We start from the raw sequence: 17,085 nt of genomic DNA on the forward strand, positions 1-17,085 counted from the left end.
ACAGTCCTTCATAGGAATGAATGGAATTCTACAGTATTTCAATTAATTGTTTCAAGGACAAAATTACAAAAAAGTATTTGTGTTGTTGTAAAGGGACAGTATTATTAGTAATCTCAAAAAATTATACTTTAAGGAAAATGTTTTGGTATATATTTTTTTTATTTGTATGTTTAGCTCACATATAATATAATATGTATGCATTACGATGTCTTTAATATAATAAACGTGGCTTAAAACGAATGTAGACATTAAGAAATGCATTTCAATAGCTTCCTATATATTTTGTACACCGTTGAGGGAGTCCCAAGATGGATGCGTTGGGCGTCAATACAGCACCCTCAATATATCATCTAGTGTATATATAAATTATTGGGTAATTCCCCAGTGTGTTTGTGGAAATATTGAACTTTTTCACTGAGTAAAAGGGCCACGGTTGGCAGCAGGGTGGAGCAAAGCAAGTTTAATGCCGTGTTTAGCCATTGGTCTCTTTCTTATGTCTGGTCTTCACAAGATAAGGTCACGGGTTGTTTTATACGAGTATCTTTCATTTATTTGCACCGTAAACTCAGTCCTTTGTCTGGACAATTGTTCCTTTATGATCTAGTCAGGTCATTACAACAGTAAAATGCTCTAAACACACTTTGCTGTCCTGTTTTCCAATCGTCCACATGGCTGGGAGAACCTATTCAAGTAAGTAAATACATTTCTAAAATGTAATAAAAATTTAAAAACGATGTATTATTAGCTAACTAGCTACAGTGCTGAAATGAGCTAGCTAGTTACATATCTAGCCAACGTTACATACTGTATAGATAAGTGAATTAAATATCACCAGCTATCTAACTTCATATTTGCTAGCTATCTTGATGTATTTATCCCTGTATAAAAACAAACTCCAAATGCATTTGTAGGTAGCTACCTAACAGCCAGAGAGGAGGGTGAAAGGATAGCAGCCCCAACTGTGGATAGAGCAGGTACTTTTGTGTAGTTCCAGTCCCTAGAAGTGAGAACCGAGATAATAGTAGTATACTATTCAGTGAGGTATAATGAAGTCTGTTTATTGTGAGGTTTTCTGTCCTCGGTTACAGAGAGCTGTGAAATCCTGTCTACTCAAAGGGGTGCACGTTTTTGCACTGCACAGCTGACACAAATGATCAACTCATCAAGCTTCAAGTGGTAATTATGTATTAATTTGTGATGCTGTCCTTGATATAGGCGGCAGGATAGCCTAGTGGTTAGAGTGTAGAGGAGGTAGGTAGCCTAGTGGTTAGAGTGTAGAGGAGGCAGGTAGTCTAGTGGTTAGAGTGTAGAGGAGGTAGGTAGCCTAGTGGTTAGGGTGTAGAGGAGGTAGGTAGCCTCGTGGTTAGAGTGTAGAGGAGGCAGGCAGCCTAGTGGTTAGAGTGTGGAGGAGGCAGGTATCCTAGTGGTTAGAGTGTAGAGGACAGGTAGCCTAGTGGTTAGAGTGTAGAGGAGGTAGGTAGTCTAGTGGTTAGAGTGTAGAGGAGGCAGGTAGCCTAGTGGTTAGAGTGTAGAGGAGGCAGGTAGCCTAGTGGTTAGAGTGTAGAGGAGGTAGGTAGCCTAGTGGTTAGAGTGTAGAGGAGGCAGGTAGCCTAGTGGTTAGAGTGTAGAGGAGGCAGGTAGCCTAGTGGTTAGAGTGTAGAGGAGGCAGGTAGTCTAGTGGTTAGAGTGTAGAGGAGGCAGGTAGTCTAGTGGTTAGAGTGTAGAGGAGGTAGGTAGCCTAGTGGTTAGAGTGTAGAGGAGGCAGGTAGCCTAGTGGTTAGAGTGTAGAGGAGGCAGGTAGTCTAGTGGTTAGAGTGTAGAGGAGGCAGGTAGCCTAGTGGTTAGAGTGTAGAGGAGGCAGGTAGCCTAGTGGTTAGAGTGTAGAGGAGGCAGGTAGCCTAGTGGTTAGAGTGTAGAGGAGGCAGGTAGCCTAGTGGTTAGAGTGTAGAGGAGGCAGGTAGCCTAGTGGTTAGAGTGTAGAGGAGGCAGGTAGCCTAGTGGTTAGAGTGTAGGGGCGGCAGGTAGCCTAGTGGTTAGAGTGTAGAGGAGGCAGGTAGCCTAGTGGTTAGAGTTTTGGACTCGTATCCGAAAGGTTGTAAGATTGAATCCCTGAACTGACAAGGTAAAAATCTGTCGTTCTGCACCTGAACAAGGCAGTTAACCCACTGTTCCTAGGCCGTCATTGAAAATAAGAATTTGTTCTTAACTAGTCAAATAAAAATAGGATCCTGCTATTTACACATGCATCTATCAATCCAATGTTATCATGATTTGTTATAAGGGATATTATACTTTAGTAAGCCACAATGACCTGGTGATATAATGTCAATATTAGACTTAAATTCCATATTCCTACGGATACCTTGTAACTGGAGATTCCTTCAAACCGATTGCCTACAGTTAACATGTAGGGCACTGCAAGGTTGGGTGACCAGGGCCATCTGGGACTGCCTCCTGGAGGAATTCAGGTGTGTGAAGGCTACCTGTGTCCTGCATAACGTCATGAGGATGGACACGAGGACCAGGAGGAGGGGGGGGGTATGTGTGCTGGATTTCTTCACCACATACTTTTTTGAGGAGGGTGCTGTTCCCTGGCAACACTGTAGACTACACTATGCACAACCAAAGGCTCTTTTAAGAACCATTCACATTGCAGTAAGAGTATTCTTCCATTTACTTCGCTATGTCAACTGCAGTTATATCAGTTTGATCTCCATCTCTTCATTCAAAGACTCAATCATGGACACTCTTACTGAGTTGTTGCTGCTTTATGTGATGTATTGTTGTCTTTACCTCCTTGACCTTTTGTGCTGTTTGTGCCCAATAATGTTTGTACCCTGTGCTCTTGTCATATTGTTACTACCATGTTGTCATGTTGAGTTGCTACCATGTTGTCATGTTGAGTTGCTACCATGTTGTCATGTTGAGTTGCTGCCATGTTGTCATGTTGAGTTGCTGCCATGTTGTCATGTTGAGTTGCTGCCATGTTGTCATGTTGTTACTAGCCAGTGTTGTCATGTTGAGTTGCTACCATGTTGTCATGTTGAGTTGCTACCATGTTGTCATGTTGTTACTACCATGTTGTCATGGTTGAGTTGCTACCATGTTGTCATGTTGAGTTGCTGCCATGTTGTCATGTTGAGTTGCTGCCATGTTGTCAGTTGTTACTACCATGTTGTCATGTTGAGTTGCTACCATGTTGTCATGTTGAGTTGCTGCCATGTTGTCATGTTGAGTTGCAGGTAGCCATGGTTGTCATGTTAGAGGTTACTACCATGTTGTCATGTTGAGTTGCTAGCCATGGTTGTCATGTTGAGTTGCTGCCATGTTGTTGTTGAGTTGCTGCCATGTTGTCATGTGGTGTTGCTGCCATGTTGTCATGTTGAGTTGCTACCATGTTGTCATGTGGTTACTACCATGTTGTCATGTTGAGTTGCTACCATGTTGTCATGTTGAGTTGCTACCATGTTGTCATGTTGAGTTGCTGCCATGTTGTCATGTTACTACCATGTTGTCATGTTGAGTTGCTACCATGTTGTCATGTTGAGTTGCTGCCATGTTGTCATGTTGAGTTGCTACCATGTTGTCATGTTGAGTAGAGGACCAGGTTGTCATGTTGAGTTGCTGCCATGTTGTCATGTTGAGTTGCTGCCATGTTGTCATGTTGAGTTGCTGCCATGTAAAAATCTGTTGTTCTGCACCATGAACAAGTCAGTTAACCCAGTTGCTACCATGTTGTCATAAGAATTTGTTCTTAACTAGTTAAAAATAGGATTGCTATACTACCATGTTGTCAATCCAGTTGCTATCCATGTTGTCATGTTGAGTTGCTGCCATGTTGTCATGTTGAGTTGCTGCCATATTGTCATGACTTGTTCCTATTCCATGTTGTCATGTTGAGTTGCTCAAACCATGTTGTCATGTTGAGTTGCTGCCATGTTGTCATGTGGGAGTTGCTGCCATGTTGTCATGTTGTTACTACCATGTTGTCATGTTGAGTTGCTCCATGTTGTCATGTTGAGTTGCTGCCATGTTGTCATGTTGAGTTGCTGCCATGTTGTACATGTTGTTGCACTGCCATGTTGTCATGTTCAGTTGCTACCATGTTGTCATGTTACTTCGCTACCATGTTGTCATGTTGAGTTGCTCCATGTTGTCATGTTCAAAGAGTTGCTCAACCATGTTGTCATGTTGAGTTGCTGCCATGTTGTCATGTTTACTACCATGTTGTCATGTTTTGCCCAATAATGTTTGCTACCATGTTGTCATGTTGAGTTGCTGCCATGTTGTCATGTTGAGTTGCTGCCATGTTGTCATGTTGAGTTGCTACCATGTTGTCATGTTGAGTGCTGCATGTTGTCATGTTGAGTTGCTGCCATGTTGTCATGTTGAGTTGCTGCCATGTTGTCATGTTGAGTTGCTGCCATGTTGTCATGTTGTTGCTGCCATGTTGTCATGTTGAGTTGCTGCCATGTTGTCTGTTACTACCATGTTGTCATGTTGAGTTGCTGCCATGTTGTCATGTTGAGTTGCTGCCATGTTGTCATGTTGAGTTGCTGCCATGTTGTCATGTTGAGTTGCTACCATGTTGTCATGTTGAGTTGCTGCCATGTTGTCATGTTGTTACTACCATGTTGTCATGTTGAGTTGCTGCCATGTTGTCATGTTGAGTTGCTGCCATGTTGTCATGTTGTTGCTACCATGTTGTCATGTTGTCTCTCTTCATGATGTGTGTGTTTTGTCCTATTTTTATTTAATTAATTTTAATCCCGCCCCCGCAGGAGACCTTTTGCCTCTTGGTAGTGTTGTGGTGTCTCTCTACCAGGAGGCCTCTTGGTAGTGTTGTGGTGTCTCTCTACAGGAGGCCTCTTGCTAGTGTTGTGGTGTCTCTCTACAGGAGGCCTCTTGGTAGTGTTGTGGTGTCTCTCTACAGGAGGCCTCCAGGTAGTGTTGTGGTGTCTCTCTACAGGAGGCCTCCAGGTAGTGTTGTGGTGTCTCTCTACAGGAGGCCTTTTGCCTCTTGGTAGGCCGTCATCATAAATAATAATTTGTTAACTGACTTGGCTAGTTAAATAAAATATAAAATTCCCAGTTTCTCTCTTTTTATTTCTACTTCTCAGGTGAGGGTGTTTAGGTAAGGGTGTGATGTCTGTACAAAAACAAAACAGGCTATTTTAAATCATCCATATTGATGACATTTAGAACAATTAGACACCATATAACTCACACACTCATGTATCAATCTGATTGATGGATTGTGTTGTGCAGTAAGCAGGTTCAGGTGTATAACTGTGGCTCCTTACACCTCCAAAGAATAGTCAAGAGGGCCGACCGTGGAGAATAGTAAGACACTTCATTATTTCTCTAACTACGCTATATTGTTTGAACTCGTGTGTCTTTGCATGTTTTTCAGTATGAAATACTCTGCTGCCACTTCGTGTGGTGTGGACACCAGGAGAGGCCTCACACACAGATTCCTGTTGAACACTTGTCTCTTTAACTACCTTATTTTCTCAATAACAGTCTTTCTCCTTGACTTCATCCCTCTCTCTTCTCCCTACATCCTCTAGGTTATATCAGCTGTGTCCTGTGTTTATCAGATCAATGCAGATGAAGGAAATTACATATGGAGATTAACTGTATTTACATGATGTATAGGAAGTGTAGTGTACTGTTTTTAAATTCTATTTCTGCATATATGAATTACAAATCAGTCTTTAACTAGTTAAATCATGTTTCTGCTCTATTGCATAGTTACAATGTGTAATCATTGATGTCCCAGGATCAAGACTGGTAAACACTGTTAAAGTGTATAATTGTAATACATACATGCAGACACAGCGTCATTCAAAGACTGTAATTTGATAGTCCTGGTATTGGATATGACTGAAGAATAATCTCAAAGACATTCATTATTTTATTTGCCAAGGTAGAGTACATGATCAGTGAATATATTAAATGTACAGGCTACAATGTGGGATCTCAATAACTACATGTATATACGACTTGCAACCTTGGCACAAAGTTATTATATTCTCCTCAATCCAAAGGCTTCATTAATGTCATTCAGACTGTTTTGAAGATACAACAGGCTATGAAATCTGAGGTTCATAGCTAGGTTCTGAACTAATTTGTATACCAAACGTTTTAGGGTTCATACACAGATCGGCTACACATCTATAGGCATACGGATATTTTTTATTCTGCACTGCACAAGAAGCAAGGAAATAGCTAGCTACGATACTTCATCTGCATTGCAAATATCAGCAAGGCAAGCTTACAAAACGGTACATTCAATTTGCAGTAAATGCTTTAGCTAGCTAGATTATTTACATCTACTGTTTCACAGTTTTGCTGGTTGTTTCAGGAGTCCCTAAAACATTAAACAGCCAGAATTACAATTTCATACTCATGTCACAACACCCATAAAGCTAGTCAGCTAGCTGGCTAATGTTAGCTAGTCAGCTAGCTGGCTAATGTTAGCTAGTCAGCTAGCTGGCTAATGTTAGCTAGTCAGCTAGCTGGCTAATGTTAGCTAGTCAGCTAGCTGGCTAATGTTAGCTAGTCAGCTAGCTGGCTAATGTTAGCTAGTCAGCTAGCTGGCTAATGTTAGCTAGTCAGCTAGCTGGCTAATGTTAGCTAGTCAGCTAGCTAGCTAGTCAGCTAGCTGGCTAATGTTAGCTAGTCAGCTAGCTGGCTAATGTTAGCTAGTCAGCTAGCTGGCTAATGTTAGCTAGTCAGCTAGCTGGCTAATGCTAGTCAGCTAGCTGGCTAATGTTAGCTAGCGGCTAATGATAATGCTAGCTTTCTGAATAGCGATTTTCGTAAGTAACTTTATGACAGAAAAATGCATAATCGTTGGTCTCTACACATTCCTCTTAACTCTACATTTTTAGTATGAATCGTTATGACTTTATCATTAATTACATTTGCTTCCGTATTGGTATTTCTGGTCAGCCATCTTGGCTGGAGAAAGTCTCCTGTCCTGGGTTTCATCGCGTCAGATTCGTCACGGGAGCGACTCGATATGATTGGTCATCGTCACGGGAACCACTCGATATGATTGGTCAACGTCACGGTAACCACTCGATATGAACGTTCATCGTCACGGGAACCACTCGATATGATTGGTCAACGTCACGGGAACCACTCGATATGATTGGTCATCGTCACGGTAACCACTCGATATGAACGTTCATCGTCACGTGAACCACTCGATATGATTGGTCAACGTCACGGGAACCACTCGATATGATTGGTCATCGTCACGGAAACCACTCGATATGATTGGTCATCGCCCAGCTGTTGCCGCTGGTGATTTGCTTAAAGTTGGGAAAAGTAGATGAGTGTTTTCCTCAACCGTTTATCGTCATATATGCCATAAATTGTACAACTGCATTGTGCAGGTCTATCTCATTAGTGTCTTATTCATCATTTTAGGCAATGTTAGAATGATGCATTTAATTGTTTTTCTCACACTTTCTGTGTTGTAATTATCTCTGGTGATTTTCTCCGTGAGGAGGGTGGTAAAGTAACAGACCCAACAATATTATATTATGGTATACCCTCCTTGTAGCCATGGTTGCCAGTGACAGTCTCTTCCGATTCAAATATTTGTTTTCAACAAAAAGTTCATTAATAAACCAATGTAATTCCAGTTCATATTGTGAAGGTTGTTTTGTTTGTTCAATGTGCTGTCTGTGCGTCTGTATATTGTCTATAAAAGTGGATCTTGTCTATCGGCATTAAAGACCAAAAAATGGTTAAAGAAAATTGTGATAAATACAAAAGTTTACCAGTTTCATTTAATGACCAAAAGCTTAACAGCTGTGCCATATAGATTGCAAACTAGTTGGGAAGAGATTTTCAATGTTCTACCGATTCCATGGCACATGGTTTATGAACTTGTTAGCAGTTGATGTTTACTCTTTAAGCAAATCAGGGGAAGGAAAATAGGTTTATTCAAAGAGGATAAATCATAGATGATAAGCTGAGAGGTAGATGGTCATTCTACCCTGTCCTCAGTGATTCTCTCTCAGTGGTTCTCTCCTGTCATTCTCTCTCAGTGATTCTCTCCTGTGATTCTCTCCTGTGATTCTCTCTCAGTGATTCTTTTAAAAGTGACCAGCTCTCCACACTGGTATCAGTCCCATTGATAACTATTAGACATGACCAGCTCTTCCACACTGGTATCAGTCCCATAGATAACTATTAGACATGACCAGCTCTTCACACTGGTATCAGTCACATAGATAACTATTAGACATGACCAGCTCTTCACACTGGTATCAGTCACATAGATAACTATTAGACATGACCTTCTCTTCACACTGGTATCAGTCCCATAGATAACTATTAGACATGACCAGCTCTTCACACTGGTATCAGTCACATAGATGACTATTAGACATGACCAGCTCTTCCACACTGGTATCAGTCCCACATAGATAACTATTAGACATGACCAGCTCTTCACACTGGTATCAGTCCCACATAGATGACTATTAGACATGACCAGCTCTTCACACTGGTATCAGTCACATAGATAACTATTAGACATGACCTTCTCTTCACACTGGTATCAGTCCCATAGATAACTATTAGACATGACCAGCTCTTCACACTGGTATCAGTCACATAGATAACTATTAGACATGACCTTCTCTTCACACTGGTATCAGTCACATAGATAACTATTAGACATGACCAGCTCTTCCACACTGGTATCAGTCCCACATAGATAACTATTAGACATGACCAGCTCTTCACACTGGTATCAGTCCCACATAGATGACTATTAGAAATGACCAGCTCTTCCACACTGGTATCAGTCCCACATAGATGACTATTAGACATGACCTTCTCTTCCACACTGGTATCAGTCCCATAGATAACTATTAGACATGACCAGCTCTTCACACTGGTATCAGTCCCATAGATAACTATTAGACATGACCAGCTCTTCACACTGGTATCAGTCACATAAATAACTATTAGACATGACCAGCTCTTCCACACTGGTATCAGTCCCATAGATAACTATTAGACATGACCAGCTCTTCCACACTGGTATCAGTCCCATTGATAACTATTAGACATGACCAGCTCTTCACACTGGTATCAGTCCCATAGATGACTATTAGACATGACCAGCTCTTCCACACTGGTATCAGTCCCATAGATAACAATTAGACATGATGTTCTGACAGTCTGCCGGTAGTGAGAAAGTCTTCTTCAGTTCAGCGTAGCCTAGTGGTTAGAGCGTTGGACTTGTCACGCCCTGGTCAAAGTATTTTGTGTTTATCTTTATGTATTTGGTCAGGCCAGGGTGTGGCATGGGGTTTTTGTAATTGTGGTGTGTTTGTCTTGGGGTTTTGGTGGTGGTATTGGGATTGTAGCTTAGTGGGTTGTCTAGCAAGGTCTATGGCTGTCTGGAGTGGTTCTCAATCAGAGGCAGGTGCTTATCGTTGTCTCTGATTGGGAACCATATTTAGGCAGCCATATTCTTTGAGTTTGTCGTGGGTGATTGTCCTTAGTGTCCTATGTGTACTCTTTGTTAGTTTGCACCAGATAGGCTGTTTCGGTTTCGTTTATTGTTTTTTGTAAGTTCGTGTTTCTTTGTTATATTAAACAGGGATCGCAATCGACACGCTGCAGTTTGGTCCGACTCTCCTTCATCACCACTATATGAAAACCGTTACAGAATCACCCACCACCAACGGACCAAGCGGCGTGTCAACAGGCAGGAGCAGCCGAAAAAGGAGATGCTCAACAAGGATTTCTGGTCATGGGAGGAGATCTTCGACGGGAGAGGACCCTGGGCTAAACCAGGGGAGTGTAGCCGCCCAAAGGAGCAACAGGAGAAGAGGCAGCAGCAGCAGGAGCAGCAGCAGCTACAGTGGGAGAGGTTGCACCACCTGGAGAAATGGACATGGGAGGAGGAATTGGACGGTAAAGGACCCTGGAATGAGCCTGGAGATTATTGTCGCCCCAAAGCCGAGCTGGAGGCAGCAAAAGCAGAGAGGCGGCATTATGAGGAGCTAGCACGGCAGAGCGGATGGAAGCCCGAGAGTCAGCCCCGAAAATTTCTTGGGGGGGGGGGCTCACAGGGAGTATGGCTATGCCAGGTAGGAGACCTGCGCAAACTCCCTGTGCTTACTGGGGGGCTGGAGAGACCGGGCAGGCACCGTGTTATGCTGTGGAGCGCACGGTGTCTCCAGTGCGGGTGCACAGCCCGGTTCGGTATATTCCAGCTCCTCGTATCGGCCGGGCTAGAGTGGGCATCGAGCCAGGTAAGGTTGGGCAGGCTCGGTGCTCAAGAGCTCCAGTGCGCCTGCACGGTCCGGTCTATCCAGTACCACCTCCACACCCCAGCCCTCCGGTAGCAGCTCCCCGCACCAGGCTTCCTGTGCGTGTCCTCGGTCCAGTACCACCAGTACCAGCACCACGCATCAGGCCTACAGTGCGCCTCGCCTCTCCAGCGCTGTCGGAGCCTTTCTCCTCTCCTGCGCTGCCGGAGTCTCCCGCCTATCTAGCGCTGTTAGAGCTTTCCTCATCTCCAGTGCTGACGGAGTCTCCCGCCTGTTCAGCGCAGCCAGAGCTTTCCTCCGACACAGCGCTGCAGGAGTCTCCCGCCTGTTCAGCGCAGCCAGAGCTGCCAGTCTGCATGAAGCAGCCAGAGCTGTCAGTCTGCATGGAGCAGTCAGAGCTGTCAGTCTGCATGGAGCAGCCAGAGCTGTCAGTCTACATGAAGCAGCCCGAGCTGCCAGTCTGCATGAAGCAGTCAGTCTACATGGAGCAGCCAGAGCTGTCAGTCCGCATGGAGCAGCCAGAGCTGTCAGTCTACATGAAGCAGCCCGAGCTGCCAGTCTGCATGAAGCAGCCAGTCTACATGGAGCAGCCAGAGCTGTCAGTCTGCATGAAGCAGCCAGAGCTGTCAGTCTGCATAGAGCAGCCAGTCTGCATGGAGCTGCCAGTCTGCATGGAGCTGCCAGTCTGCATGGAGCTGCCAGTCTGCATGGAGCTGCCAGTCTGCAAGGAGCTGTCAGTCTGCACGGAGCTGCCAGTCAGCACGGAGCCGCCAGAGCGGTCAGTCTGTAAGAAGCCGCCAGAGCTGTCAGCCTATATGGAGCAGCTAGTGCCCCCAGTCTGCCCAGCGCCGCCAGTGCCCCCAGTCTGCCCAGCGTCGCCAGTCTGCCCAGCGTCGCCAGTCTGCCCAGCATCGCCAGTCTGCCCAGCATCGCCAGTCTGCCCAGCATCGCCAGTCGGCCCAGCGTCGCCAGTCTGCCCAGCGCCGCCAGTCTGCCCAGCGCCGCCAGTCTGCCCAGCGCCGCCAGTCTGCCCAGCGCCGCCAGTCTGCCCAGCGCCGCCAGTCTGCCCAGCGCCGCCAGATCTGCCAGTCAGCCAGACTCTTCCAGATCTGCCAGTCAGCCAGACTCTTCCAGATCTGCCAGTCAGCCAGACTCTTCCAGATCTGCCAGTCAGCCAGACTCTTCCAGATCTGCCAGTCAACCTGACTCTTCCAGATCTGCCAGTCAACCTGACTCTTCCAGATCTGCCAGTCAACCAGACTCTTCCAGATCTGCCAGTCAGCCAGGATCTGCCAGTCAGCCAGGATCTGCCAGTCAGCCAGGATCTGCTGAAACCACCAGCCAGCCAGGAGCTGGTAGATCTATCTACCTGCCTGAGCTTCCTCTCACTCCTGAGCTTCCTCTCACTCCTGAGCTTCCTCTCACTCCTGAGCTTCCTCTCACTCCTGAGCTTCCTCTCACTCCTGAGCTTCCTCTCACTCCTGAGCTTTCTCTCACTCCCGAGCTTTCTCTCACTCCCGAGCTTCCCCTCAGTCCCGAGCTGCCTCGGTCCCGAGCTGTCCTTCAGTCCCGATCTGCTCCTCAGTCCAGTGGGGTTCTGGGTGAGGACTACTAGGCCATGGTCGGCGGCGAGGGTGGACTATCCAGGGACGAAGGGAGAGGGGACTAAGACATTAAAGGAGTGGGGTCCACGTCCCGCGCCGGAGCCGCCACCATGGACAGACGCCCACCCGGACCCTCCCTATTGTTTTGAGGTGCGTTCGGGAGTCCGCACCTTAGGGGGGGGTTCTGTCACGCCCTGGTCAAAGTATTTTGTGTTTATCTTTATGTATTTGGTCAGGCCAGGGTGTGGCATGGGGTTTTTGTAATTGTGGTGTGTTTGTCTTGGGGTTTTGGTGGTGGTATTGGGATTGTAGCTAGGGGGTTATCTAGCAAAGTCTATGGCTGTCTGGAGTGGTTCTCAATCAGAGGCAGATGCTTATCGTTGTCTCTGATTGGGAACCATATTTAGGCAGCCATATTCTTTGAGTTTGTCGTGGGTGATTGTCCTTAGTGTCCTATGTGTACTCTCTGTTAGTTTGCACCAGATAGGCTGTTTCGGTTTCGTTTATTGTTTTTTGTAAGTTCGTGTTTCTTTGTTGTATTAAACAGGGATCGCAATCGACACGCTGCAGTTTGGTCCGACTCTCCTTCATCACCACTATATGAAAACCGTTACAGGACTAGTAACCGAAATGCTTGCAAGATCAAATCTCCTAACTGACAAGGTACAAATCTGTTGTTCTGCCCCTGAACAAGGCAGTTAACCCACTGTCCCTAGGCCGTCATTAAAAATAAGAATTTGTTCTGAACTGACTTGCCTAGTAAAATACATTAAAAAATTCCACTGGTTGATAAGGACTTTTCTAAATGAACACTTCACCGGTGATCTTGTATCATTTCAGGTACAGTCCTTGAATCGAAGGATATTACCTCAGCTTCAGACGGTAGATTCTCATAACCTGTAACGAAGGAAACAAAAAAAAAGTGAGAGTAACATGTCCTGGTTTAAAGAGAAATTGATATATCTTTATCTTTATATCTTTATATTGCTTTATCTTGGCCAGGTCGCAATTGTATATGAGAACTTGTCCTCAACTAGCCTACCTGGTTAAATAAAGGTGTTCTCAACTAGCCTACCTGGTTAAATAAAGGTGTTCTCAACTAGCCTACCTGGTTAAATAAAGGTGTTCTCAACTAGCCTACCTGGTTAAATAAAGGTGTTCTCAACTAGCCTACCTGGTTAAATAAAGGTGTTCTCAACTAGCCTACCTTGTTAAATAAAGGTGTTCTCAACTGGCCTACCTGGTTAAAATAAAGGTGTTCTCAACTAGCCTACCTGGTTAAATAAAGGTGTTCTCAACTGGCCTACCTGGTTAAAATAAAGGTGTTCTCAACTAGCCTACCTTGTTAAATAAAGGTGTTCTCAACTGGCCTACCTGGTTAAAATAAAGGTGTTCTCAACTAGCCTACCTGGTTAAATAAAGGTGAAATAAAAAATGAAATAAAAATATTCCACACAGATTTCCCAGAGGAAGAATGTTCCGATTTTCAGGAAGACGTTGGACACTTCACCTAGATATCCCTAATATGACGACTGTGGTGAACAACATAGAAGCTTATCAGCTTCTGATGATCTTACAATGCTTCTTCGCTCCGAGCTGCAGTAAACTGCTCCGCTTCTCGCTCCACTCCAGCTCTGGTTCGCTCACATACTCTTGGTCGCGCGTTGCGTTTTTTTTTGGGGCTACTTCTAAATTGCACCGCGGCCGTCGGGTGGCATTTCCTGGAGAGCAAGCAGGATTTTGTTCCAGACCTAATTTTAAAGAGATAGCTCACCTAAAATGTACTAAAATCTGATTTAAAAGCAGTCTTTGGACAAGGAGACTGCAATCTATGATTTGGTCGCCCACTGCCATCAACCATTAGTATAAGTATTTCCTGTGCAGAGCATTCCCATTGACCTTCCTACTGTTTCTAGAGAACAGGAATCAATCTACTGACCTTCCTACTGTTTCTAGAGAACAGGAATCAATCCACTGACCTTCCTACTGTTTATAGAGAACAGGAATCAATCCACTGACCTTCCTACTGTTTATAGAGAACAGGAATCAATCCACTGACCATCCTACTGTTTCTAGAGAACAGGAATCAATCAATATATATATATTAGCATACTTTTAATTTTCATCCCCCCCAAAATCTCAGAGTAACAAAGTCATTGAGTGATAATTTAATATTCAAATCATTCTGAATACACCTGGCCTGTGTTTTTGGTCAAATATGTAGAATTACAGGAGATGAGCTTTATAGGCAAAATCTCCCTCCAAAGCTTTCTTCAGAAGTTGGCAGCCCTGAGTGCACTTTATAGGGAATAGGATTCCATTCAGGACACAGAAGTCACTGAGAGACGCGATAAAGTCATTATGATGATGGACAAATAGGCAGCTAAAAGTTATGACTGATTGACTCCATTTAGCTATTGGCATTGACTCATTAGACAGTCAGACTGAGATAGATAGATATACATATTTTTTAAAATTTAACCTTTATTTAACTAGATAGATAGAGACTGTAGATATATAGATAGATAGATACTGTAGATATATAGATAGATAGACGTGGCTTCTGTATGACAGTAGTGAACGTAATACAACACAGACTACGCTACCTGTTGGCATTGACTCATTAGACAGTCAGACTGAGATAGATAGACAATTTTGATTTATTTAACTAGATAGATAGATAGATACTGTAGATATATAGACGTGGCTTCTGTATGACAGTAGTGAACGTAATACAACACAGACCGCGCTACCTGTTGCCCCTATAATGTTTGTTTGATGTATGCTGTACATACCTGGTTATTGGTCCTTAGCTCCTGCTGTCAACCCGTCTTCATCATCGAAGACCCACCTACAGAGTTTGCTTTTTTAAGCGACTTTTATCCGTGGTTCCACCCGCCCGGGCCTCTCCTGCCGCTGGTTCTGCTAGACAGAGAGTGGAACAGATTGACTTTGAACTCCGAAGGACGAAAGGCTGTAAACCACATAGCTAACGTTAAAGTCTCCACAAGCGTCACTGAACTTCCACTAAAGTGTGCTTGTTTACCAGACAGAAAGCCTACAGTGCTGAGAGGTGGAAGCCGTGCACACAGCTTCTGGATGTGTCATTGCAAAGATACTGTGTTAACTTTTATCTGCGGTAATTGTTTCTCATAAAGAAAGAGCGAATTAAAGTTAAATTTCCAGTTGTAACTCAGCACTGAGTACTCAGGTGAAAAGTCAAACTGTCCTTTAAAAAGTAGCTTTCCCTGGTGGTCTAGTGGTTAGGATTCGGCGCTCTCACCGCCGCGGCCCGGGTTCGATTCCCGGTCAGGGAACACACCTTTTTTTTTTTTTTGAAAGCGAAAGAATGTCAGAAAGTAGCACGGTAAAACTTCGCTTTCAAATACAACTGATCAAATGTGGAATTACATTATTTTATTGTAACATTTAAAAGTGTAAGTGTTGTTTTAATTTTTTTTTAAAACAGTGTGTTCCCTGACCGGGAATCGAACCCGGGCCGCGGCGGTGAGAGCGCCGAATCCTAACCACTAGACCACCAGGGAAAGCTCTTTGTAATCAAGTCAAAAGTCAAACTGTCCTGACACAGGTAGCTTTCCATGGTAGTCTGATGTTTCAATTCAGGGAACTACGGCCCAGGGAACAGACTATTTTATTTTAATTTTATTAAAACAACGCTTATATTTTGAATGTTACAAAAGAGTATGTAAATCCACATTTGATTAGTTGTATTTGAAAGCGAACGTTTTCCGTGTTATTTTCTGCCATCCTTGTGTCTGCCTCATGACTTTGTTTCAATGAAGGCTGCAGATTTTAATGTTTGCCATTTTTCTGTTTTTAGATTTCTTTGTTGTTGTTTCTTGGTTTTACGTTTTTAAATGTTTTATTTCACTGTTGCGTGTTCAGACGCTGTGAAATGCTACCCCCCCCCCTCCTCCACAGTTTGGAAAGCTTTGTACATTTCCCCTGGTAGTGTGTAACTAAACTACAGATTGAACAATGAGACAGATATTTCACAGGATGTCTAAATGTGAAGCATCCGGGTTGACGTTCCCACTCACTACCAAATATGGTAGTGAGAGGAAGCCCAGAGCCCAGCACAGGGAGAAGATGGAGCGAGATGGATTTTGGCCAAATTTCTGCTCATTTTTTTTTATCGATGAAACGTTTGATCTCTGCTCCTTGCATGTTCTGCCCACTAAGATTCATTTGTTTCCATTGGAAACAACAGGCTGTGGTTCATCTTGGATAAATTAGACACATCTTTGACTTAACAGTAGACACTCTGGTGGTGTCTAACAGTAGAAACTCTTGCCCTCTCGTTTTTTGCCTTCATTAATGTAACCATACCATACCAAACGTAACCTATCATACTAAATGGAGTCTATCGGATTTACATACAGAATAACATGAAATGGTCTGAGACCAGGGAGGAAGTTCTGTCCTGTAATGAATAAGTTCTGTACTGTAATGAATAAGTTCTGTATTGTAATGAATAAGTTCTGTCCTGTAATGAATAAGTTCTGTCCTGTAATGAATAAGTTCTTCTGTAATGAATAAGTTCTGTCCTGTAATGAATAAGTTCTGTATTGTTCTGTCCTGTAATGAATAAGTTCTGTCCTGTAATGAATAAGTTCTGTCCTGTAATGAATAAGTTCTGTCCTGTAATGAATAAGTTCTGTCCTGTAATGAATAAGTTCTGTCCTGTAATGAATAAGTTCTGTCCTGTAATGAATAAGTTCTGTCCTGTAATGAATAAGTTCTGTCCTGTAATGAATAAGTTCTGTCCTGTAATGAATAAGTTCTGTCCTGTAATAAGTTATATTGTAGTCACTTAAAGAAGAGAAAAGTTGTAAGGTTTTCATCAACAGTACTTCTCATCACAATAAAAACAAAACAGGAAACAGGAAATGACTTGTACATTTTAATTCTCTATCAGCCATAAACACACTGCAGCATTTGATTATTATACCATTTGAATAAAACTAATACATGCCCTCGTAAATATTTATATATGTATAATATCACATATGTATATAAATGCCGTCACCGCGGAAACAGAATGCTGATTGGTTAAATTAAAAGCCGGACCGACCCAGTCACAGTGAACTTCCACTAGTTTTGCATTTGTATCACTTTTTAGTTTTTGTTTTTTTAAATCATTTTTAAAC

The 17,085-nt window shown here is 43.5% G+C and overlaps 1 long non-coding RNA gene and 2 other non-coding genes across 4 annotated transcripts; 2 read left to right on the plus strand and 1 right to left on the minus strand.

Annotated features, from left to right (window-relative positions):
* The first annotated feature begins 350 nt into the window (after positions 1-350).
* LOC112239389 lies at positions 351-6,436 on the plus strand. 2 transcript variants are annotated; one of them, XR_002951821.2, is made up of 5 exons: positions 351-690; positions 912-974; positions 1,089-1,176; positions 2,401-2,538; positions 5,571-6,436. It is a non-coding gene; the product is annotated as an uncharacterized LOC112239389 (long non-coding RNA). The 2 variants fall into 2 exon arrangements; XR_006082163.1 differs by lacking the exon at positions 5,571-6,436 and having other exon boundaries at positions 352-690; positions 2,401-2,928.
* Positions 6,437-15,159: 8,723 nt separating this feature from the next.
* On the plus strand, positions 15,160-15,231 carry trnae-cuc. Its single transcript has one exon. It is a non-coding gene; the product is annotated as a tRNA-Glu (tRNA).
* A 156-nt stretch (positions 15,232-15,387) lies between these two features.
* trnae-cuc lies at positions 15,388-15,459 on the minus strand. Its single transcript has one exon. It is a non-coding gene; the product is annotated as a tRNA-Glu (tRNA).
* Positions 15,460-17,085: the final 1,626 nt, after the last annotated feature.

The sequence above is a fragment of the Oncorhynchus tshawytscha genome, unplaced genomic scaffold (assembly GCF_018296145.1).
Source record: "Oncorhynchus tshawytscha isolate Ot180627B unplaced genomic scaffold, Otsh_v2.0 Un_contig_6808_pilon_pilon, whole genome shotgun sequence".
Taxonomy (NCBI): domain Eukaryota; kingdom Metazoa; phylum Chordata; class Actinopteri; order Salmoniformes; family Salmonidae; genus Oncorhynchus; species Oncorhynchus tshawytscha.